General features: G+C 40.6%; 1 protein-coding gene across 3 annotated transcripts in view; it reads right to left on the reverse strand.

Annotated features, from left to right (window-relative positions):
- Window positions 1–24,938, reverse strand: part of pik3cb (phosphatidylinositol-4,5-bisphosphate 3-kinase, catalytic subunit beta) — a 188,408-nt gene that overhangs the window by 131,144 nt on the left and 32,326 nt on the right. The window contains exon 2 of one of the 3 annotated variants that reach the window (XM_072572809.1): window positions 2,618–2,662. The exons of the other annotated variants lie outside the window; for them this stretch is intronic. The gene's annotated coding sequence lies outside the window, so the exon portion shown is untranslated. The remainder of the gene's footprint in view (window positions 1–2,617; window positions 2,663–24,938) is intronic. 3 annotated transcript variants of the gene reach the window in all.

Consider the following 24,938-nt stretch of genomic DNA (forward strand, 5'->3'; position numbering starts at 1 on the left):
TGACCTACTCTGGCTCCTGCCCAAATTTCATTTTAGCACCAGCAGCCTAATATCTAGTTAGTGTTGACTTTGAAAATAGCTTTCCACCCTATTTAAGGGGTTACTATACAGCAAACAAGGGTGGGAAGCTCGGCCAATTCATCCCCTGTATTCCCCTGTATGGAATGAGCTGCCAGAGGAAGTGGTGGAGCCTTGTACAATTGCAACATTTAAGAGGTATTTGGATGAATAGGAAGGGTTTGGAGGGATATGGGCCAGGTGCTGGCAGGTGGGGCTAGATTGGGTTGGGATATCTGGTCGGCATGGACGGGTTGGACTGAAGGGTCTGTTTCCATGCTGTACATCTCTATGGCTCTAATTATAATTTATTATTAAATCAGATACTTAAAGCCAATTAAAAAGAGAAGAAAGTTTGGGTTGAGAGAAAAAGAAAATTCAGGAAGATTAAAAGAAAAAAGCATTTTTTTAGAATCTTAGGCATCAATTAAAATCTGAAGGTAACAGGAACTTCAGTTTCAGTGAAACTATTTGCCAAAATAAAGACTTATCACTTCATTAGGAAGGCTACTTGAACTGAAATGAACTTGCCAAAACTTAAGTCAGTTTAAATCATGTCTGTTGTGTAAGTACAACAGCCTCATATCATGCAATGTGTTTCAGAGTATCAGACTGCAAGATAGTATTGTTGTGAAGCTAAAGGTGGAAGAGCACTTTTAAAAAATAAATATCTAGAAGTTGTTTGCAATGCATGCATTTGATCTGACCCAATGTTGCTGTGTGATTTGTGATAAGTGTTAAACCTTAATCAGCCTCAATTATTCTTACAGGTTTAAAGCTGGAGATACAAATATAAAAGCTCACTACTTTATCACAAAGTGAGTAACATTCTTTATTTAAAAAGTTCCTTTGTGTATTTACCAAGCTCATCTCAGCTAAAGAATTCAAATGAAAAATCAAGGAATAGATGAGTATATCCACATTATCAAATTTACTAAATTTACTTGGAGCAACTTTGTGATTTTCAGTCCATATGAACAAGGAGGCCGATTCCTTCTGTCATTGATCACGTACTTACTGTGGGGTTGTGGTCCAAACTAACACCAAAGTCACTCCAAGGCCAATTGTTGTTGACAATCTTCCTAAACTGAAAGCATTCTTAAACCTTTACCCTTGGGCATAAAAAAGGTTTTTGTTTTTAAATAGCTTGACCTTTGAAGAGCTTATGAGTGTGAGTCTTTTTAAGTATTTTGAATCTGCCCTAAACAGAACAGACATTTCATATCCAAAAAATCCATATATAGTACAATACGTTTTCAATTTTGGTCAGCTGCAGTAGCAACTTGTTCAATTTCCCAGCTGCACACTACATCTCATCAATATGTCCCAAAATCGCAATCTCCACTTCAATGAGCATTCAGATTGCTAGATTTTCTCCAATTCCTAACATTATTCCAGTGTATTTTAACATTACACAAAATATTATGTAAGGCAGCTAACACTTAATTCATTGATATAGCACAATATTCTCAAATAATGTAAAAGAAACAACCTTCTGCAATTTTGAAAATTACTCGTCATAGAAAGCAAATCTATGATATTTTATTTTGTCTCACCTTCCCTACTGAAGATTCTAATTTGCTGCAAAGTGCTTCCAATGATGGTAGCTACCCATCAACTCTGTCCAACGAGCCATTCAATATGGAAAAGTGGAGACAGCAAAGCAAAAGCAGATAAATAATCAACTGTGCACAGATTGAGAAGATAAAAGAGGAGGTACAATATGCCATGTTTGCCACATCTGTTTGGAACAAAGGATCATTTTAACAAGTTAATTAAATTACATCATAAGCCCACCATGTGGTGTGTACCAAATACACAATTTTTATTTATACATACATGGGATGAGAGGTTCTAGAGTAGAGTGGTGCTGGAAAAGCACAGCAGTTCAGGCAGCATCAGAGGAGCAGTAAAATCCTCGGATGCTGCCTGAACTGCTGTGCTTCTCCAGCACCACTCTACTCCAGAATCAGGTTTCCAGCATCTGCAGTCATTGTTTATACCACATACATGGGATGTGAGCATCACTGACCAGACCCGCATCAGTTGCCAATCTGTAATTGTTGCATGTGAGCCAGACCAGGTTGGCAGATTTCCTTCCCTGAAAAAATCTGCTGAACCAAATGGTTATTTAATAGCAATTGATGGTTGCTGCCATTAGACCAACATTTCTTCCCCCTCCGCCGATGTTTCTTGGATTCAAATTTCAGCATCTGCCCACAATGACATCTGAATACATGACCTCAGAATTAAAACCGGTGTTTCTAGAAACTAGTTCAGTGGCATTTCCACTAAGCTACCACCTCCCTTTGGGTCAGGAGGATCCCTGTTTTCATCCTTGGCCTGCGTAGAGTTGTATGGTCTCAGAGGAAAACCAGGAAGGGGGCAAAATAAAGTAGAGAAAAGAACAGTGATAATCCAGCAATAAAAGATCAATCCAGGATGTAAAAACAAACATATTTTGTTGGCAGATAAAAGCAATTACTCAATGCAGAAGAAAAGAATTCAGCAAAATAATATTTACAATTTACTTTAAAAATCAGTTCACAGCATCTCCTACCTCATCAAAATATGTAGCGTTTTCAATGCCAGTGGACTTCAGCAGCTGCAAGAAAAATTGATGAACCACAACTCTCAGGTTTTGAAAGTACTGTGCTAACAGAGGTCAATCAATGGTCATGCAATGACATAGCATTCTTAACTAATGATGAGGTTCTTAGTTCACCAGTAACGTGAAGCAATTCCTGTTGTTAACACACTTGTTGTTTCAAGAAATGACTCATCAGCTTTGCTTTGGGACACCAATAACATTCAGGATTCAGTTTCTAATGCTTCACAAAAAAATGTCAGGCTAAAATATTCTGCAACATGAGGCTGCATGAGTTAGATTTACGTCCACACATTCCGACGTAGGAACTTGCTGATAGTACCAGCGGATAACACTGCAGCAATCGAAACAGGGCATCTGGGCTGCATATCTTCCAACAAGTTAAAAGGATTGTGAATTTAACAGCACAAGTACAGGATTCTTCCCTTAACAGCATTACAGGTAAGCATACATCATATGGACAGAAGTGGTCCAAGAAAGCAGCTCACCACGATCTTTGAAGGCAATTATGAATGGGCAATAAATGCTGTCCTACCCAACAACAGTCACGCCCCATGAATAGATACATTTCGAAAAAAAAAATCTAACGTCAATTCTTTTTCACTTTTTTTGTATCTGAAAGACTGGATTGAGAAAATTAGCCATCAAGTTTTTTAAAAAACAATTTTTAAAATCTCCACAAATATTCCATTAAAGGAATATTTAAATGGTATCATCCAGTGCCTGTGATTCTGATTGTTAGTATTGTCATTTTCTTTTCTAACATTTTACTTTACCTTGAAAATTTGAGAGTATATAAACCTAAACAGTTTGGAAACGTATACAGCATGGTGCAAATAATAGTACAATATCTGTACATGAGATTTCTTATTTAAAAAAAAACTTATCAAGACAATCATGATCACACAATGTTACGTTTCATACCAAACATTCATTGGTGCCTACAGTTCAAGGGGTTTTACTTAGCGACTAGCAACTCTCTCCATTGAGCCTTAATAGTAATTACCCCACCTTTACTGACTCACCAACATTCAGTTCTAGGCCTTACAACATGCCAACTGCATCGCTCAATCATTGATGGTTCTTCCACTGGCTGTTGATGTTTCTAGTGGTTTGCCTTGGAAACAGGCCAAACAATAGAAACGTTAAAGACCTGTTTGGGTTGAACCTTAAAAAAAACTTCTGCACCTTATTCCAGACCTTCTGTGTGAAAGGGAAAAGAGGCTCTCTGAAGGATAATATGTGATGGTGCTGAAGACTCAGGGTGTCCACAGAAGGATTTCATAGTCATAGAGATGTACAGCATGGAAACAGACTCTTCAGTCCAACCCGTCCATGCCGACCAGATATCCCAACTCATTCTAGTCCCACCTGCCAGCACCCAGCCCATATCCCTCCAAACCTTTCCTATTCATATACCCATCCAGATGCCTCTTAAATGTTGCAATTGTACTAGCCTCACCACTTCCTCTGGCAGCTCATTCCATACACATACCACCCTCTGTGTGAAAAAGTTGCCCCTTAGGTATCTTTTATATCTTTCCCCTCTCACCCTAAACCTATGCCCTCTAGCTCTGGACTCCCCCACCCCAGGGAAAAGACTTTGTCTATTTATCGTATCCATGCCCCTTAATTTTATAAACCTCCAAAAGGTCACCCCTCAGCCTCCGACGCTCCAGGGAAAACAGCCCCAGCCTGTTCAGCCTCTCCCTATTGCTCAAATCTTCCAACCATGGCAACATCCCTGTGCATCTTTTCTGAACCTTTTCAAGCTTCACAACATCTTTTCCATAGGAAGGAGACTAGGAGACTACTCCAACAGCGGCCTAACCAATATTCTGTACACCTGCAACATGGCCTCCCAATTCCTATACTCAATACACTGACCAATGAAGGAAAGCATACCAAATGCCTTCTTCACTATCCTAAATACCAGCGACTCTACTATCAAGGATCTATGAACTTGCATTCCAAGGTCTCTTTGTTCAACAACACACCTTACCTTTAAGCGTATAACTCCTACTAAGATTTGCTTTCCCAAATTGCAGCACCCCACATTTATCTGAATTAAATCCATCAGCCACTTCTCAGCCCATTGGCCCATCTGATCAAGATCCTGTTGTAATCGGAGGTAACCTTCTTCACTGTCCACTACATCTCCAATTTTGGTGTCATCAGCAAACTTACTAACTACATCTCTTATGCTCACATCCAAATCTGATTGAGGGGATCTGATTCTCACCACCAGCCAAGCTATTGCTTGGTGTTTGTTTGGAAGCTTTGGCGATTGTCACATATTAAACATATTGTTCTGTTTGAAATAACAAGACTTAAAATACTGTGGTGAGTTTGGATTATATCTATCAGGCAACTTCACATCAATGAACTAAAACAATGAGGAAGACAGCAAGACACTATTTCTGCACAGACATTAGCAGTGCAGCACAATTTGAGTTTAGCCACATTTTTGGTCCTGGCTGAGAGACTGTTGCACAACTTACATGTGAACATGCCGAGTGCCATTAGCCTCATTGTTATTTTTATAGCAAATTCTAGTCCATTTTAAGTTATTCTCATTGGAAAGCAAGTTATAACTATTTGGTGCAGAAGTCTATGGTTTACACAATGCTGTATTAGAAAATGTCAACCTGGATCTCAATTTCTCAAAAAGAATAAACTATGCATTTTTGCAACAAAATATTAGCAGCGGGACATTTAAATGAAGGAACAGTTCAGAGAAGGCATAAGAAATGATGAGCTGAAAGACTTCTTGAACAAAAGAAAACAAAATCCTCATGTTAACTTTGCAAGAATGCTAGAAAGTAACTTCACAGCCCTATTTACAAATCCTTCCAAATCCTCACAACCTTCTCCAGCCTCATGTCCAGAGTGGCCTTCCAACTTCACTCTTCCAATGTTGTCTCTTACTTCATACACACCATTCCAATAGCATTGCATTCAGCAATCAAAAACAAATTCTACTTCAGCATAGATATATAATTCTGCCTGCATCCTGCCCATCTTGGTGATATTGATCTATTCACATTGCTTGTTCTTTCCGAGTTAAGTACTTTATATATCAAACCTGTAATTACCCACTTCTCCAACAGTTGGGACTTGAACCTGTGCCTCCTGGCTGTGATGTAGGAATATTGCCACTGCACCACAAGACCCAAGACCCCTCTTCTTTCCTGGGTTACATATAAAAATGATTAACCAGGCCAGATTTGTGCTACAATTGGGAAATGAAGAGCAAAAGATTATGCAAGGAAAGTGGCAATGGGCCATGGTGAACCAGGCACCATGAATCTTACTCAAAAAAAACACTACCTGAAAAGTGGAAAATTCAGCCCTTTTTTTTTCCAAGGGGAACTTTAGTTACTAAAATGACAAAGTTGATTTTGGAATTAGAATAGCCTTTATGAGTGCAGTGAAAAGTTTGCAATAATTGCCTTTCAGTGCCATCTTAGGTACAGATACTTTAAGTGTTGTTACAGAATTGAAAAATACTAACATGAGGGTACAGAGTTTTTAAAAATCTGCTGCTGGCATCACTGCATCTTTAGTACTACACTATTATTATTTGTTCTAGCATTTTAATGCAAGCAGAGAAAAAATTTTAAAAATGATTTGCCGGGTGACCCCGAAAGGTACTTGCCTTCACAGTCCAAGGGTTAATGTGGTGTGATCACTCTAGTATCTCAGCCAATAACACAGACATAGAAAAATAAAACTTCCAAATCACAAGGTTTGTCATGCCCACACACTGGAAATACTCCCTCACATTCTTGCTGCATTGCTTTCATTAAATTCTGAAAGCTTCTTGTCGCTGGAAGCATTCCTGAGATTTGCATTTATAATATATCTGCTGTTCTAAACTGCACAGCAACTGAATTCACAACACTGACCAAAACGTGCACAAACAGCTTTACTCCGAACAAATGCAATAATTTTTATTAATATTACTAACTTATTAATTTGCAATAATCATCCTTACTCAGTTCATTTGGCTTGCACTTGTTTCTATGCTCATCGCATTTCCAAATTTTGAGGTGTTTTAAGTTATTTCCAAATCAATATTGGCTTTGGCTTTTGGAAAAGTAACAAAGTGGTATGAAAAATACAGATAGACAGTTCACTTTTGTTTTACAAATGTAAGTATTTCAATAGAGTTAAAGTTATGCCAATTTTTGTTTGTTTCTATACTCTTGTGACGTAAGAGTAAAGTGTGTTTTGCTTAAAGTCTAGCAGTTTAACCAATCAATCAAATTGCATGTGGAACACTGTCTCATACTTGCCTTTAAATAAGATAAAGTTAGGGGTCTAAGCTATCTCCTTGATATGTTTTGATGGGGTTTAGTCTGGTCCACCACACATTTACACCTTATAAACCTTGAAAGCTTTGAGCTCTTGTGGTGTCCCTACCTCTGATCCAGAAGGCCTAGCTTTAAGACTTCCTCTAGAGGTGGGTCATAACACATCCAAACAGTTGATTAAAATATATTACACTGGAGTTATTTTACATTTTAAAATACAATGTAGGAATTTAACACATTTCATTTACCAACAAATTTAGAAATACAGAAGGAAAACGTGACTTACTACTCACAATAGTGTACCCTCTTGCTCGCTGCTGACTCGGATTCCCAAATCTCCCATTCCCTGATCGCTGCAGATCCTTCTGCCCCTTAAACCCCCAGCTTGCAGCCTTCACAGAGGAGGCAGCTTAGGAAAGCGCCTGAGCTCAGACTTTACCAATACACTGCGGTGTAATGGAAGGGGGAGGAAAAGGAAGGACTGGGCCCCATACAATACCAAGATGACCAGCCCAACATTTTTGCGTGGATTGGAGAGGTGGTGGCAACCTCCAATGTATTCACACCCTTCCTTAAATAAACTGAGCAATACTGTGCAGCTCGGCAGTTTATTAGCAGTGTTGGCATATGCTATGGGATGAGAAATTGGCTTTAGAAAGGGTGGAAAAGAAAATGTCAGGAGTTGCCATTGTTTTTCACAATGGAGCAAGCAGAAGAGCGAGGACCACTAGAAATATAGCACTGAGAAGCAGTCAAATGACAACTCACTTGACTTATTTAGCTTTAGCAATGGCTATTTTCATTTCACAGTTTGAATAACTCTTATTCAACACCTTTTTAACTCAGCAGAAATATCAACTTATGGATGCTTGCACTGATCCCACCAGTCGTGCAATAAGGGTCCCAGACAGTTGCTCTTCTCTTTCAATACTTTGTAAAATTTCTTTCTAAACTTGCCCTGCCTATGGAGTTTAATGTTTCACTAATTGGAGGGAAATTGATTGCCAGCTCTACACTCAAGTCACTCCCGCCTTTACACAGGGAAGAGTTACATGCTGTCTGGGAAAGTTATTTTGAAAGCTCATCCATGCCAAACTGTGTCCCTATGGACTTTTTGAAAATCTACCCTAATGATGCAGAATAGGAGAAAGATTAGATTCCCTGCAGTATGGAAACAGGCCCATCGATCCAAAAAGTCCATGCCAACCCTCTAAACAGTTACCCCACCAGACCTATTCCTCTATATTTACCCCTGACTACGCTAAATTGCCAGTAGTGTTAAGTGCAGGGGTAAATGTAGAGGAATGGGTCTGCGCTTCGGCGGGTCGGTGTGGACTTGTTGGGCCGAAGGGTCTGTTTCCACACTGTAAGTAATCTAATCTTAACGCACCTAACACTATGGGCAATTTAGCATGGCCAATTCACTTGACCTGCACATCTTTGGATTGTGGGAGGAAACCAGAGCATTTGGAGGAAACCCACGCAGACACGGGGAGAACGTGCAAACTCCATGCAGACAGTCGCCCGAGGCAGGAATTGAACCCAAGTCCCTGGTGCTGTAAGGCAGCAGTGCTAACTACTTAGCCATCTGGGAGCTACAGTTCTTAATATCTTAAAATGTGCAATTCTGGTCTCCTTCCTATTAGGGGAATGTTGTGAAACTTGTAAATCTTTTCTAAACCCTTTCAAGGATGTTGCCAGGGTTGGAGGATTTGAGCTATAGGGAGAGGCTGAATAGGCTGGGGCTGTTTTCCCTGGAGTGTCAGAGGCTGAGGGGTGGCCTTATGGAGGTTTATAAAATCATGAAGGGCATGGATAGGATAAATGGACAAAGTTTTTTCCCTGCGGTAGGGAAGTCCAGAACTAGAGGGCATAGGTTTAGGGTGAGAGGGGAAAGATATAAAAGAGACCTAAGGGACAACTTTTTCATGCAGAGATACATGTTTGGAATGAGCTGTCAGAGGAAGTAGTGGAAGCTGGTACAATTGCAATATTTGAAAGGCGTTTGGATGGGTATATGAATAGGAAGGGTTTATAGGGATAATGGGCCAAGTGCTGGCAAATGGGACTAGATTAGGTTGGGGTAGCTGGTCAGCATGGACAAGTTGGACTGAAGGGTCTGTTTGTGTTGTACCTCTCCAGGACTGTAAAACGTCTTCTTTGAGCCACTGTTATGAGGCATTGGGGAGTCTTAGGCTATACAGTTAAGGCAATTAAAAAGAAAAGTACAATCCTTGCCTCACGCAAGGTTTTATTCAATTGTGTTAATCTGCTGTGTGCAATATTGGGTCCTTTATCAGACCTTGCTAAAAGTCCCTTGTTATTTAAAATTTGGTTAGTTGAGTCTATTACAAACCAAATGACTTTAACCAGCCTACTTTCACCTATTTAGAGCTGGCATCTGGCAACCGGGGATGCTTAGTGCCAGCCAGAAGTAAACAATACAGGTAAATGACAATAGCCTTTCACATTATCAGTCTGAAACTCATTTCTACTAAAATTCTTCCACCCCCAAAGACTTTCACTACTTCACCAATACTAGAGCATTAAATGCTGTGATTTTTTAAAAAAGCATTTCCTATAAATTATTTTGAATGTCTGGAAGTTTGTTTTTATTTTAAATGTTATGACATCAGTATGCAGGAAGCTCTCTACTTCCTAGTCATATTGTCCTTTGGGGAGTTTCCACAACATTTGGATGACTTTCTGCCTGAAAGCAGCAGAGGCCTTCATAAATAAATGGGCTTGATCACTTAGCCAAACTTAATGGATTCTCACGTGTTGGCCTTTATGAAGATACACCTGTTAAAATCAACTGGCAGAGACCTGGATTCAATTCCCGCCTCAGGCAACTGACTGTGTGGAGTTTGCACATTCTCCCTGTGTCTGCGTGGGTTTCCTCTGGGTGCACCGGTTTCCTCCCACAGTCCAAAAATGTGCAGGTTAGGTGAATTGGTCATGCTAAATTGCCCGTAGTGTTAGATGAAGGGGTAAATGCAGGAGAATGAGTCTGGGTGGGTTGCGCTTCGGAGGATCGGTGTGGACTTGTTGGGCCGAAGGGCCTGTTTCCACATTGTAAGTAATCTAAATCTAAACTCAAATGCAGACTGTCTCAAATGGTGTGTGTCTTCAAAAATTGGAACTAAAAAGTGTGCGTGCACTCACATGTTTATAACCAAGAAAAATTGGCATCAAATTTAGTTTCAATTGGCCATGAGCCATTGATATAGAGTACAGCAAAAACTTCAAGTCAACTTTTAAGTTGTCACCAGTGTTACTACAAAACAAAAAAAAGCACCCAAACAACCAATCTTCAGGATGTCAACATAATAATCTGCTATTTCCAGTCGTGGATGGAAACTTGAAGAGATGTAGTCATACATATTCACATCCTGTTATATTTTAATTTCAAACTTTTTTTTTGCATCTTCGATCTGCACTTTCTCAACAAACCTGACTTGAGATAATTCCCAGATTGTTGTGATTTTTCATTCAGGCGTTGGTGGGCAGGGCTGGCATTAGTAGGAATTATAACCACATCACTGGAAACAATTCAAATGCAGCCAAATGAATGTGGAGAAGACTTGCCTCAGTGCTCTGGGAATTTGTCCCAGCTGTTTAAAAATGGAATAGAGAATCAAAAAACCAGTTCACCATCCTCAGGCACCCACACACTCTCTCCATGCAGGGAGGCAGTGGGGTTGTGGTAATGTCACCAGACTAAGTGGTCCAGAACTTCAAGCCAATGTTCTGGAGTCACCATGGAAAATGGTGAAATTTTAACTAAATAAAAACTAGAATAAAACATCTGGCCTAATGGTGACCATTGTTAATTGCTTTTAAAAAAAAAATCTGATTCACTGATGTCCTTCACGGAACGAAACCTGCCACTGTGACTCTAGATGCATAGCAAATGTTGTTGACTTTTAACCACCTTCTGGACAAGTTAGAGTTGGCAATAAATGCTGGACCATTCAGCGGCACCCACATTGCATTAAAGTTTTTAAAATGGTGCGTACTGTGACATATCATGTTAAACGCTCAGAGAGGACAAAAAGAGGAATTGTACTGAGTAAACTATTGAAGTTACAGGCTGACAACTGCTTAGGTTCTGATGAATTTCAACAGTGTTGTTAAAAGAAATGGCTGGTAAGTTGATATATTGGTGTTAACTTTCTACAACTGGCTTGATTCAAGGAGGATTCCATTAGACTGGAGGACAGCAAATGTAGCTCCTTCACTCAATGAGGGAGGGGGACAGAAAGTGAGGAACTACTGGCCAATTATCTTAACATCAGAGATACATTATCTATCATAAACATAGTTATGGCAGGGCACTTGAATAAGTTTAAGATAATCAGAGGCAACATCAGAGACAAAGAAATCATATTTGATCAATCCAGTCACGTTCTTTGAGGAAGCAATGCACAGTGAATAAAGGGGAACGAGTAGACATTCTGGGCTTAGCTTTCCAGAATGTATTTGGTAAGATGCTGTATCAACTGGTTATTTCAGAAAACAAAGGCTCATGGTGTACAGGGTTGCATACTGGCTTTGTTAGAAGATTGACTGCCTAGCAGAGGGTCGATATAAATGGTCCTTTTTCAGGTTGGCAAAATGTAATGAGTGATGTGGCAAGTGATTTGGTGGTGGGAACTTGATTGAAAGCAAAATACTGTGAATGCTTGAAATGTGAAACATAGAACATAGAACATAGAACAATACAGCACAGAACAGGCCCTTCGGCCCATGATGTCATGCCGAGCATTTGTCCTAGCTTAAGCACCTATCCATGTACCTATCCAATTGCCACTTAAAAGGTCACCAATGATTCTGACTCTGCCACTCCCACAGACATCCCCCCTATACCTTCCACCCTTCACCTTAAATTTATGTCCCCTTGTAACACTCTTTTGTACCCGGGGAAAAAGTTTGACTGTCTACTCTATCAATTCCTCTGATCATCTTATAACCTCTATCAAGTCACCCCTCATCCTTCGCCGTTCCAATGAGAAAAGGCCTTGCACTCTCAACCTACCCTCGTACGACCTATTCTCCATTCCAGGCAACATCCTGGTAAATCTTCTCTGCACCCTCTCCAAAGCTTCCACATCTTTCCTAAAGTGAGGTGACCAGAACTGCACACAGTACTCCAAATGTAGCCTAACCAAAGTCCTGTACAGCTGCAACATCACTTCACGACTCTTGAATTCAATCCTTCTGCTAATGAACGCTAATACACCATAGGCCTTCTCACAAGCTCTATCCACCTGAGTGGCAACTTTCAAAGATCTATGAACATAGACCCCAAGATCCCTTTGCTCCTCCACCTTACTAAGAACCCTACTGTTAACCCTGCATTCCGCATTCTTATTTGTCCTTCCAAAATGGACAAACTCACACTTGACAGGGTTGAACTCCATCTGCCACTCCTCAGCTCAGCTCTGCATCACATCTAAGTCCCTTTGCAGCTGACAACAGCCCTCCTCACTATCCACAACTCCACCAATCTTCATATCATCTGCAAATTTACTGACCCACCCTTCGACTCCCTCTTCCAAGTCATTAATAAAAATTACAAACAGCAGAGGACCCAGAACTGATCCCTGTGGAACTCCACTTGTAACTGGGCTCCAAGCTGAATATTTACCATCTACCACCACTCTGACTTCGACCGGTTAGCCAGTTTTCTATCCAACTGGCCAAATTTCCCTCTATCCCATGCATCCTGACTTTCCGCATAAGCCTACCATGGGGAACCTTATCAAATGCCTTACTAAAATCCATGTACACTACATCCACTGCTCTACCCTCATCCACATACTTGGTCACCTCCTCAAAGAATTCAATAAGACTTGTAAGGCAAGACCTACCCCTCACAAATCCATACAGGCTGTCCCTAATCAAGCAGTGTCTTTCCAGATACTCGGAAATCCTATCCCTCAGTACACTTTCCATTACTTTGCCTACCATCGAAGTAAGACTAATTGGGCTGTAATTCCTGGGGTTATCCCTATTCCTTTTTTTGAACAGGGGCACAACATTCACCACTCTCCAGTCCCCTGGTACCATCCCCCGTTGTCAGTGAAGACAAAAAGATCATTGCCAACGGCTCAGCAATTTCCTCTCTTGCTTCCCACATAATCCTAGGATATATCCCGTCAGGCCCGGGGGACTTGTCTATCCTCGAGTTTTTCAAAATGCCCAACGCATCTTCCTTCCTAACTGGTATCTCTTCTAGCTTACCAGTCCGTTTCACACTCTCCTCTTCAACAATACGGTCCCTCTCATTTGTAAATACTGAAGAAAAGTACTCATTAAAGAAACAAAGAGAATGCTGGAGAAACTCAGAGACAGAGTTAAGATTTTGAGTCCCGAAGAGAAGTCTTGTTTTGCATGCTCTGCAGGCAGATTGTATCATTAAAAAGTCCATCAGGGTAGCAGAATACAACATTACAGCCACACAGGAGCTGTAGAAATAGACGAACATTAACAGTTGAGAGATCCTTTCAAAAGTCTGTTAAGAGCAGGGAAGAAGCAGTTCTTGAATCTATTTGTAGGTGTATTCAAACTTGTATATCTTCTGCCTGACATTAGAGGGTAGAAGAGAGTATAACTAAGGTGGAAGGGGACTCTGGTTATGTTGGTTGCCTTCCGGAAGCAGCAGGAAGTATCAATGGAATCAATAGATGGAAGGCTAGTTTGTGTGATAGACTGGGCTGTGCTTGTGACTCTAGTTTCTTGCAGTTTTGGGAAGAGCAGTTGCCATACCACACTGTGATGCACCCAGTTTAGGATGTTTTCTGTGCAGCAAGATGGAAGGTACGATTGCTAAAAATTTGCTAGATGACAGAAGGTGGTTACCAAAACATATCGATAGGCTGAGTGGGCAAAAACATGACAAATGAGGTAAAACATGGGGAAAAATGTCAAATTGTCCATTTTATGAGGAAGAATATATTAAAACACGTTATCTAAATGGTGACAGATTGAAGAGCTTTTAAATCAAGGGGAATCTGGATCGTCTATGAATCACAAAAGGTTTGCAGACATGTCCAGCAAATAATTAGGAAAACAAAGACAGAATGTTATAATTTGTTGGAGGAGAGCTGAATATAAAATTAGGGAGGTTATGCCTTTGGTTTACTGGATACTGCAGTTGGATATCATTACCAAAAAGAAAAGAACATGAGTAAATTGAAGAAAAAATTTAATATGTAAGAAATATGCAGTTATTGGAATAAAATTACAAATCCTAATGGTGAGGATTTTCTGCAGGTTGGACAGGGAATTTAAACAAAAAAAAGAGGAAGCATCATCTTCCTGAACTATTGCAACCCTACCTGTTCCCATTGTCTCCACTGATTTTTTTTAAATGCAGTACAATATCTGTAATATCATCATCACTAGTCACATTGCACCCTTTAAGAACTTTTAAAACGTAGTTTGCAAACTGATCACAATTTTCTATCTTCCTCCCACCACAACTCCACAAGATCAGCGATAATTACAGCTGCGCAAATTCATCTGGCCTGTGTTTTTTTCAATTTCATTCTTGGGCCACAGGTATTGCTAGCAAGGTCAGTATTTATTATCCATCTCAGAATATTTTGGGTTCATCTTCACTTTAGTTCATCCATACAGAATGGCATCGAACTACCACAGCATCCAAATTAGTTCCAAAATGATTCCATAATTTATATTTTCACTTTGTTCATTTCATGCATTAATTACATTTAGTCTTAAGAGGTTCCATGTGTTTATTATCTTTAGGTGAGGCAAGCACCCTAAGCGCAGGCTAAAAATTACTCAGTAGTTTGAAGTGCTCTCACAAACTGAATTATCAACACTATCTTTTCCATTCACTTACATAACTTGAAAAGCTTATTCCTCAAGTGCTTCTTTTCAAGGCTAAAAAACTCAAATACAAGCTCGGCATAGTCTAATGTAGACACAGTCATAACAAAAAGGAGGTAAGCTCATTATCATATTCACGAGTTAGTTCATCAACAGATCACAGAGATCACAAACTGCTGATAGGTAACCACAGTTTGCATGAAGTTCACAGAATACACTATGCAAGCTGCAATGATAATGGTTTCACAATCAAAAAAATACACTTGTTTTTAATATTCTTTGAAGTCATTACTTGCAGGCTGCTCAAATAGATGCCTGGTCCCCATGAACATCTGCACCTTTCAAAATACATGCCTTCTCTATTACAAAATAAAACAGATTACATTTCATTAAAAATGCACATGGATGGGCCTGGCATTTGCTGCAAGGATATCAGTCCTGTCATTACTACTGGATAAAACGGACATCAATTTTTAGCACCTACACAAGTGCAGTTAAACAGAAATTGTCAAAAGGTTGTCATCAGAGCCGCCCTCTACCTTCAAAAGGAGAACCATTAGTCTTCAGAAGTCAGATGAACATTGAAATCATCTAGGAGAAAGTGAGGACTGCAGATGCTGGAGATCAGAGCTGAAAATGTGTTGCTAGAAAAGTGCAGCAGGTCAGGCAGCATCCAAGGAGCAGGAGAATCGACGTTTCGGGCATGAACCCTTCTTCAGGAATGAGGAGAGTGTGCCAAGCAGGCTAAGATAAAAAGGTAGAGAGGAGGGACTTGGGGGAGGTGCGTTCCACCTATTCTCCTTCCACCTATCGCATTTCCAAAGCCCCTCCCCCAAGTCCCTCCTCCCTCCCTTTTATCTTAGCCTGCTTGGCACACTCTCCTCATTCCTGAAGAAGGGCTCAAGCCCGAAATGTCAATTCTCCTGCTCCTTGGATGCTGCCTGACCTGCTGTGCTTTTCCAGCAACACATTTTCAGCTCTGAACATTGAAATCAGTTAAGGCTTAAACTTATTATCTGTTTACGGTCACACCGGAAACTGATGGATAATGTTCACAGAAGGCAAATCAGGAAATACAAATTCCATTCAAATCATTGAACAAAATGTAAATTTAAAAAAAAGGAACTATTTTCAGAAAATCCATTTTAAAATTGGCAAACCTTCAGATGCTTTTCTGTGGAGACTCCACATTTTGAAAGATAATTTGCTAGAACCAGAGAGGTTGCTCTGAAGTAATTTACTGAACCATTCTAATCTCATTAAGTCTAGATTGAATAAGGTTTAAATCTAAGACAATAAGATATTAGAAGCAGGATTAGGTGTTCTGGCCCATCGAGTCTGCTTCAGCATTTGATCATGGCTGGTATATTTCACAACCTCATTCTCCTGCCTTCAACCCATAACCTTTGATTTCCTTAACAATCTAGAAGCTTTCTCTCTCACAAACAGTCTTCAAGAAACTCAGTGATGAAATTTATATTTCTTTTTTGCCATCTGAGGTTTTTCAATGGATTGATGAATCTGTCTCATTGCTGCCTGCAATGTTCTGGATGTCAAAGTTTCCCTATTAAAGACTCAAATTCAGACCAATATCACAATAGGGACAGTTGCACTCCAGAGCCTGTAAAAGCATTGCCAATACTTCTCCAGAGATGCTTCACTGCTCACCAGGAAATTCAGGCTAATAGATTTAAGCCTGTAATTTTATCATAGCAGTTATTTAGAAAAAGTCTATGCTTCAAAAGTTCTCATTACTTGATAATTTTATTAGCACTAGATTTATACATGCCCACAATACTTAAAACAGCCAAAGGATTTGATTTTTCATTCAGAAACTTCAGGATAACAAGACGAGACCACATTGTGGATGAGCTATACAGATACAGTTGCCAGTCAAACTATTCATTAAAACCAAGAACGGGCCGAATGATTGCATAAATGTACGGAAGCATTTCTGTAATGAGCAATCTGAAGTTTTCAAGATATGGCAGGAAAGGAGAAATGGGAATTATTGGGTCAGCCACGATCTCATTGAATGGTGGAGTGGACAGAGTGGGCCATATGCAGCCATCTGCTCTTACATCTTTAGTCTTATGATCCCGAGGTCTGACCTACATGGAGTTTACTTTTATTTCATATTCAAGTACTACAAATCTTATAATGAATGTTTAGAGTGCACTTCGTGGTATTCAGCACATCAGAGATCTTTTATGCTCTCGTATTCTGGAGAGCGCAGTTCCTGCCTGACAGTGAGATAAGAAGGGATGGTCAGACTTGGGATGAGAAGGGTGAAAGTGAGGCACTAACACACTCAAGGAGTTAACAGTCCTGTCTGAGCAACTAAGACCTGTTCATTAGAGGAAACCATTGCTGCCATTATTGAATAGAGTGATAAATCATGGATTTCTTGCTAAATGGAAGGTTTAGGTGTGCACTAATTGGATGATGAATTTTAGTCATGCCTGTTCTCACAATTCAGTGTTATTTATTTATGTCATTTCCAATCAATGGATCAGCTAGTTATGTTTGGCATTGTGCATTTTGCCAACTGTATCACTTCACATAGTTGCTTTCGGGGACAAGAGATGGTACTGTTAATGGCAACAGCTTACGACTTGCTTAAAAATTGTAGGTACAGTTTCTGGCAGGATTGTAGGAATCAAGCTTTTAGAATCACTCGCCTGCATTTGACTGACATCTGTGACATTTTCATGAAAAAAGTGGAGTGTGCAGGATCTGGCAACATCAAAACACAGAAGTACAGTTTTAACTAACTATATTCAAATTATAGCCTTCTGGATTTAGGAATTTGAGGAATTAAAGTTTCTTATTAACTTTAAAATCACATTTCTGGATTTGCTTGGAAAAGTTCTGTCAAACAGAGTGTCACTCTGAGTGAAGTCATACATTTTCAATGACTGAAGAAATTAACTATGGTCTGCAAAGTAATATACTCATTGGCAGTCACAGTCAATGTGCAACAGTCTGCACTTGCAGATCACCTTTAAGTTAGGAAGACATCACAAGAAAAAATATCACCTTTGAGACCAAACCACTGAGGGAAATGCTATGAAAACCTCAGTCTCCTCAGAAGGAGGAGGAGACAAAAGGAGGTAGTGAAGAGATTTGGATTTCAGTAGATGAGTGCACAACAATGAGTAGACAAAAATAAAAAGCATAGCGCTTTCGGAGGGTTAATAATGGAAGGATATGACAACATAAGTTAACCTTGCAATTTCTTGTGGTGTTACAGAATGAAGCTGCATTTACTGCTCGTGTCTGATGAAACTGATTAATAGGCTAAGGGAATCAAAATTAAATGAGAGAGAGAGAGAGAGAGAGAGAGAGAGAGAGAGAGTGTAAAACAGGAAAATAAAATGCAGTTTAACAAAAAGATGTACACACAGAGGGAGAATTAGGGAACATGCAAGCTGGTTCAGTTAGAAGTGAAAAAGAGACACCATGAACTGAGCCTAAATGAAATGACCCTGGAACATTCAAGCAACGTGTGCATAATGTCCACACATACACACTTTTTTTTGTCTGAACATTATCAGCTTGTTCAACTACCTGGAAGCAGGAAAGGGGTAGGAATTCGTCCCAGTGAATTCTATCCATTTTGTGCCACGGTGTAGCTGCAAGGGAGTGGGGGCCCTTCGGAAAATGCCTTGCAATTTACTTCAATATTAATTTGGCAGTAGGCTCTCCAGTATTCTATAACAATCTTCAAAGGCTCTCCAGTATTCTATAACAACCTTCAAAACCTTGGAAGCAAGATGTCCGATATAAAGTGATCTCAGAAAGGGTACACATTTCTTGTTACCTTATCTGTCACATTTGATGACTCATAAGTTTTTAAAATACTTTGCGGTTATTAAAAGTTGATATATTTTTTAAAGTCTCTGACATCTAATACAGGGCTTCCCAAAGTGACAGTCAGGTCCACAAATGGGGCAACAAGCCGAAAGTTTGGAGTTACAAGTTCAGAGACACAATCCTCTACACATAGCTCCTTCATTCTCCCTGGATCTCACAAATCTTCTCCCCACCCTTCACAAAAGGGCTTGGAAAAATTTGAGAGCCTTGAAATGAGGTCACTGTGGGAAAAAGTTTGGGACGCGCTGATCGAACACAATGGGATATTCAATACAATGCTGAAATGTCAGAGTAATTTCATTTCCTATTAATGATTACAAGGGCAACACATGACGTAGTCCTCTAAGTTAATTTTGCTCCATCCTCAAACATAATACCTGGTTATTTGCTTCAGCTTTTGAGAACCAGTGCTGCATGAAATCAACTGCTGCATTTACCTAGTTTATCTGCATTTCATAAATGAAATCCTGTTTCTTGCATCATTTTTTAAATGTCCTTAGAGTTGGACGAGTCATTACAAAAGAAAATCTTTTTCCTTACTGCTATCACTTCTTATGGTTTTATGGTGAATTTAGCAAGTATTTTCTCCATCATTTCACAGTACGTCTATGATTTTGGTTTTACTATATAAGTAGCACCATTCATTTAAACTTTGAGTTGGAGGAAATGGGTTTCATTCATTTCACATGAAAAACACAGATTAAGTACCAGAGATCAGACATGTCAAACTTTCTGTCTAATTGCACAAAACAATTCCAATTCTTGACTTCATGAAGGACACGTAACTTCCTGAACTTTGTGGAAAAAGTATCTACTCAAGTTGAATTCCAAGATCATTTGGGTAGCGTGACACAATACGCCATCAATCATTAACACTTCCATCAGTTGCATTTTGAGCTAATATGAACAAATTCACTGCCTTCAGTAACCCTGAAGAAAGGATAAGTATCTATAGTGCTTATCTCAACAACACAAGAACCTGTAACAAACTGCACTTCTAACACAATCTTTGAAATGGTTTCAGCTACAGCCAAACAGGATTGAAAGACAGATATAGGTATGCACAGACAGCACTTCTAGTTTCTTGTCACAATAACTGCATAAAACAACACAACCGGTGTCAGACAGTGATAACATCACTTTTATAGAACATCGATATGGTATGCTATGCAGCTGGTGCTTGATAAAGGTAAACTTGAAATGAAACATTACCATAATAAGACCATTACTAACTTCCTGGAAAGGAATTGACAAAATGGTCAGCATAACAGTGAGTAAGATTGAAGAGCTCAACCACTTCCTCCATTTTGATTGGGGTTGTGGAAGAGATGCAGTAAAAGGCCAGAGGCTATTTAACAAATCATTCACAAATAGCGATTCTAGGATTACCTCAAATATAACTGGGAGCTTGGAATTCCATTCTCAGCTGCTTTAAAAGTGAATGAAACTGCAAAGAGTGGGTGCAATTTTCTTTCAAAAAGCAAGTATACATACTGCATGATATGGTGGTTCAGTGGTTAGCACTGCTGCCTCGCAGGGCCAGGAATCCAGGTTCAATTCCAGCCCCAGGCAACTGTCTACGTGGAGTTTGCACATTCTCCCAGTGTCTGCGTGGGTTTTCTCTGGGTGCTCCAGATTCCTCCATTGTCCATAGTCCAAAAATGTGCAGATTAAGTGAATGTACAGTAATAGGGTAGGTGAATGTGTTTGGGTGGGATATTCTGAGGATCGGTGTGGTCTTGTTGGGCTGAAGGACCTGGTTCCACACTGTAGGGATTCTAATGATTCTATAATCAGAAAACAAGCCTGGTTGAAGAAGAAGGGGAAAAAAAAAACAAAGAGTTCAGATAGATTGAGAAAATAAATCTGTGGTTAATTAAGACTGCAAAAATCAAATCTAGAAAGATATCATGTAATGGAAGAAAGGCAAGGAAAAAAAAGTGTTACCATTACAGAGGAGGCCAGTTTGAACTCTCAAATATTAAAAAAGGTAGATTTTGTAAACTGCCGTGTGGGAAAGAGTTGTTGAAATCTTGAAAACAGAACAGATGGTTTCAGAATTTTTTAATACGAATCTAACAAAACAAAACAATCCGATACATCTATGGATACTATTATCGTATGACAGTATCTATTACTTAGTACATGATATTAACATACTTCAACTCACGAATCTTCAGATGCTGTGCAGCTTAAATTACATAAACTGACAATGGACAGCAATCTGGCATTTGTCTGTTACCACTGTAAAGCATTTGGGCCTATTCAACATAGTTTCATCCAATCATGCAGTATGGTTTGTCCACATATTCCTAAACAATCGTTCTCAAGAAACCTAAAGCTTCATGATAGTAAACCTCAATTGATTGCTACAGAACAGAGGTGGAGGTGGAAGCTGAAGTGACATCGGTAAAATACAACCCCAAGCTACTAAAATTAATGAGCAAATGTCATAATATTGCACACTAGCCAGTATGGGAGTAAGCAGGTGGATCTAGTTGATTTTGGGATCATTTTTGGCATGGACTGGGTGCACCGAAGGGTCTGTTTCTATGCTGTATGACCAAGTACATAATAGCAACTTATCCACATGCGTTGAAAATAACAAAATTTTTTAAATTGTCAATTTAAAAATGTAAAATCTCACTCCTACGTGCTTTAAACTAGCAGCTATTATATCAGTTTAGAAAATTTGTTAAAAATTTAAAATTTGAATCATTCTGTTCACCCTCAAAAAAATGCTCTAAAATTTCTATCGGTACAGAGCATAAACATTCTAGATTCTAAGTCCATTCCATCCAAAATTCTTTCATTTTTAAAATGTCACATACATTCTGCCCAATTTGTTGTCAATGCTCAATATAATTATGCCTTGACCTGAAAAAAAGGAGTGCATATCCCACTTTTGAATAGATATTAAAAAGGCATCTAAACATGATAAGTCAAAGTTCTCAAAAAGATACAAAGATATATTAGATAAAGAGAATCATAACCTAAAGAGAAAATTAGAAGTTTTAGATTAACTCAAATTGAATATCATCAGGACAGCAAGTACAAAAGCAAAATATGGCAAAGATAAAAAACATAGGGCATTGAGTATAGAAGTTGGGAAGTTATGTTGCAGTTATACAAGACGTTGGTGAGGTTGTACTTGGGAATATTGTATTCAGTTTTGGTCACCTTGTTAAAGGAAGGATGTTATTAAACTGGAAAGAGTGCAGAAGAAATTTACAAGGATGTTGCCGGGACTCAATGGTCTGAGTTATGGAGAGCGGTTGGACATCCGGGTGCTCCGGTTTCCTCCCACAATCCAAAAGATGTGCAGGTCAGGTGAATTGGCCATGCTAAATTGCCCGTAGTGTTAGGTAAGGGGTAGATGTAGATGTAGATGTAGATGTAGGGGTATGGGTGGGTTACGCTTCGGCGGGGCGGTGTGGACTTGTTGGGCCGAAGGGCCTGTTTCCACACTGTAAGTAATCTAATCTAATCTAATCTAATCTGGGATTTCTTTTCTTTATAGTGTAGTGGACTTCGGGGGAGACCTTACAGAGATGTATAAGATCATGAGAGGAATGGATAGGGTGAATGCACCTCAGTCTTTTTCCCCAGGGTGGGGAATCAAAGACTAGGAGGGCATCAGTTTATGTTAGAGGAGAAAAAATGAAAAGGGAACCTGATGGGCAACTTTTTTTTAAAACACCAAGGGTGGAATGCATTTGGATAGGCTGCCAACAGAAATGAGGTAAAAACAATGACTGCAGATGCTGGAAACCAGATTCTGGATTAGTGGTGCTGGAAGAGCACAGCAGTTCAGGCAGCATCCAAATAGCTTCGAAATCGACGTTTCGGGCAAAAGCCCTTCATCAGGAATAAAGGCAGTGAGCCTGAAGCGTGGAGAGATAAGCTAGAGGAGGGTGGGGGTGGGGAGAAAGCAGCATAGAGTACAGTGGGTGAGTGGGGGAGGGGATGAAGGTGATAGGTCAAGGAGGAGAGGGTGGAGTGGATAGGTGGAAAAGAAGATAGGCAGGTAGGACAAGTCCGGGCAAGTCAAGGGGACAGTTACTGAGCTGGAAGTTTAGAACTAGGGTGAGGTGGGGAAATGAGGAAACTGTTGAAGTCTACATTGATGCCCTGGGGTTGAAGTGTTCCGAGGCGGAAGATGAGGCGTTCTTCCTCCAGGCGTCTGGTGGTGAGGGAGCGGCGGTGAAGGAGGCCCATGACCTCCATGTCCTCGGCAGAATGGGAGGGGGAGTTGAAATGTTGAGCCACAGGGCGGTTTGGTTGATTGGTGCGGGTGCCCCAGAGATGTTCCCTAAAGCGCTCTGCTAGGAGGCGCCCAGTCTCCCCAATGTAGAGGAGACCGCATCGGGAGCAACGGATACAATAAATGATATTAGTGGATGTGCAAGTAAAACTTTGATGGATGTAGAAGGCTCCTTTAGGGCCTTGGATAGAGGTGAGGGAGGAGGTATGGGCGCAGGTTTTACAGTTCCTGCGGTGGCAGGGGAAAGTGCCAGGATTGGAGGGTGGGTTGTTTGGGGGCGTGGACCTGACCAGGTAGTCATGGAGGGAATGGTCTTTGCGGAAGGCAGAAAGGGGTGGGGAGGGAAATATATCCCTGGTAGTGGGGTCTGTTTGGAGGTGGCGGAAATGTCGGTGGATGATTTGGTTTATGCGAAGGTTTGTAGGGTGGAAGGTGAGCACCAGGGGCGTTCTGTCCTTGTTATGGTTGGAGGGGTGGGGTCTGAGGGCGGAGGTGCGGGATGTGGACGAGATGCGTTGGAGGGCATCTTTAACCACGTTGGAAGGGAATTTGCGGTCTTTAAAGAATGAGGCCATCTGGTGTGTTCTGTGGTGGAACTGGTCCTCCTGGGAACAGATCCGGCGGAGGCGGAGGAATTGGGAATAAGGGATGACATTTTTGCAAGAGGTAGGGTGGGAAGAGGTGTAATCCAGGTAGCTGTGGGAGTCGGTGGGTTTGTAAAAAATGTCAGTGTCAAGTCAGTCGTCATTAATGGAGATGGAGAGGTCCAGGAAGGGGAGGGAGGTGTCAGAGATGGTCCAGATAAATTTAAGGTCAGAGTGGAATGTGTTGGTGAAGTTGATGAATTGCTCAACCTCCTCGCGGGAGCACGAGGTGGCGCCAATGCAGTCATCAATGTAGCGAAGGAAGAGGTGGGGAGTGGTGCCGGTGTAATTACGGAAGATCAACTGCTCTATGTAGCCAACAAAGAGACAGGCATAGCTGGGGCCCATACGTGTGCCCATGGCTACCCCTTTGGTTTGGAGGAAGTGGGAGGATTCAAAGGAGAAATTGTTAAGGGTGAGGACCAGTTCAGCCAAACGAATGAGAGTGTCGGTGGAAGGGTACTGTTGGGGACGTCTGGAGAGGAAAAAACGGAGGGCTTGGAGGCCATGGTCGTGGCGGATGGAGGTGTAGAGGGATTGGATATCCATGGTGAAGATGAGGCGTTGGGGGCCAGGGAAACGGAAGTTTTGGAGGAGGTGGAGGGCGTGGGTGGTGTGGTTGAAGTGGGTACATTAACAACATTTAAAAAGGCATTTGGACAAATACATGGATAGGAAAGGTTTAGAAAGATATGGGCCAAATGCAGGGAAATGAGTTAGCATGGATAGACATTTTGATCAGCATAGACCAGTTTCGGCCACAGGGTCTGTCACAATGCTGTAGGATTAACGATCCGATGAAATGAAAACAGGGAATTTTAGAAATACTCAACAAGTCTAGTAGCATTTTTAGTGAGAGGAAACAGTTAAAATGTTGCTGCAAAAGTCACAGACCTGAAGCAACTGTCTATTTTGCCAATACATAGTGACAAGAGATCCCTTTAAATAAGGTGGTGGATCTCAAGTCTGGGCTTCACAGGGCTTTCTGATTCTCGCCAAAGTAGTTAAAAGGTGCAGGCTGGTTGAGGTGTGACCTGGACTGTTCCATTGCAGAGGTAGACATGCCATAGTGACTGCAATTTTCATGTGTTCAGGTCAGCTTTTAAAACACAGTCATTACTCACAACATCTCAGAAAAATGAATCCTTATAAGAGTACAAAGGCAGTAGAAGATTAGATTCCTTACAGTGTGGAAACAGGCCCTTCAGCCCAACAAGTCCACACTGACCCTCCGAAGAGCAACCCACCCAGACCCATTCCCCGACACTCACCCCTGACTAATGCACCTAACACTATGGGCAATTTAGCATGGCCAA

This window comes from Chiloscyllium punctatum, chromosome 6 (assembly GCF_047496795.1).
Source record: "Chiloscyllium punctatum isolate Juve2018m chromosome 6, sChiPun1.3, whole genome shotgun sequence".
Taxonomy (NCBI): domain Eukaryota; kingdom Metazoa; phylum Chordata; class Chondrichthyes; order Orectolobiformes; family Hemiscylliidae; genus Chiloscyllium; species Chiloscyllium punctatum.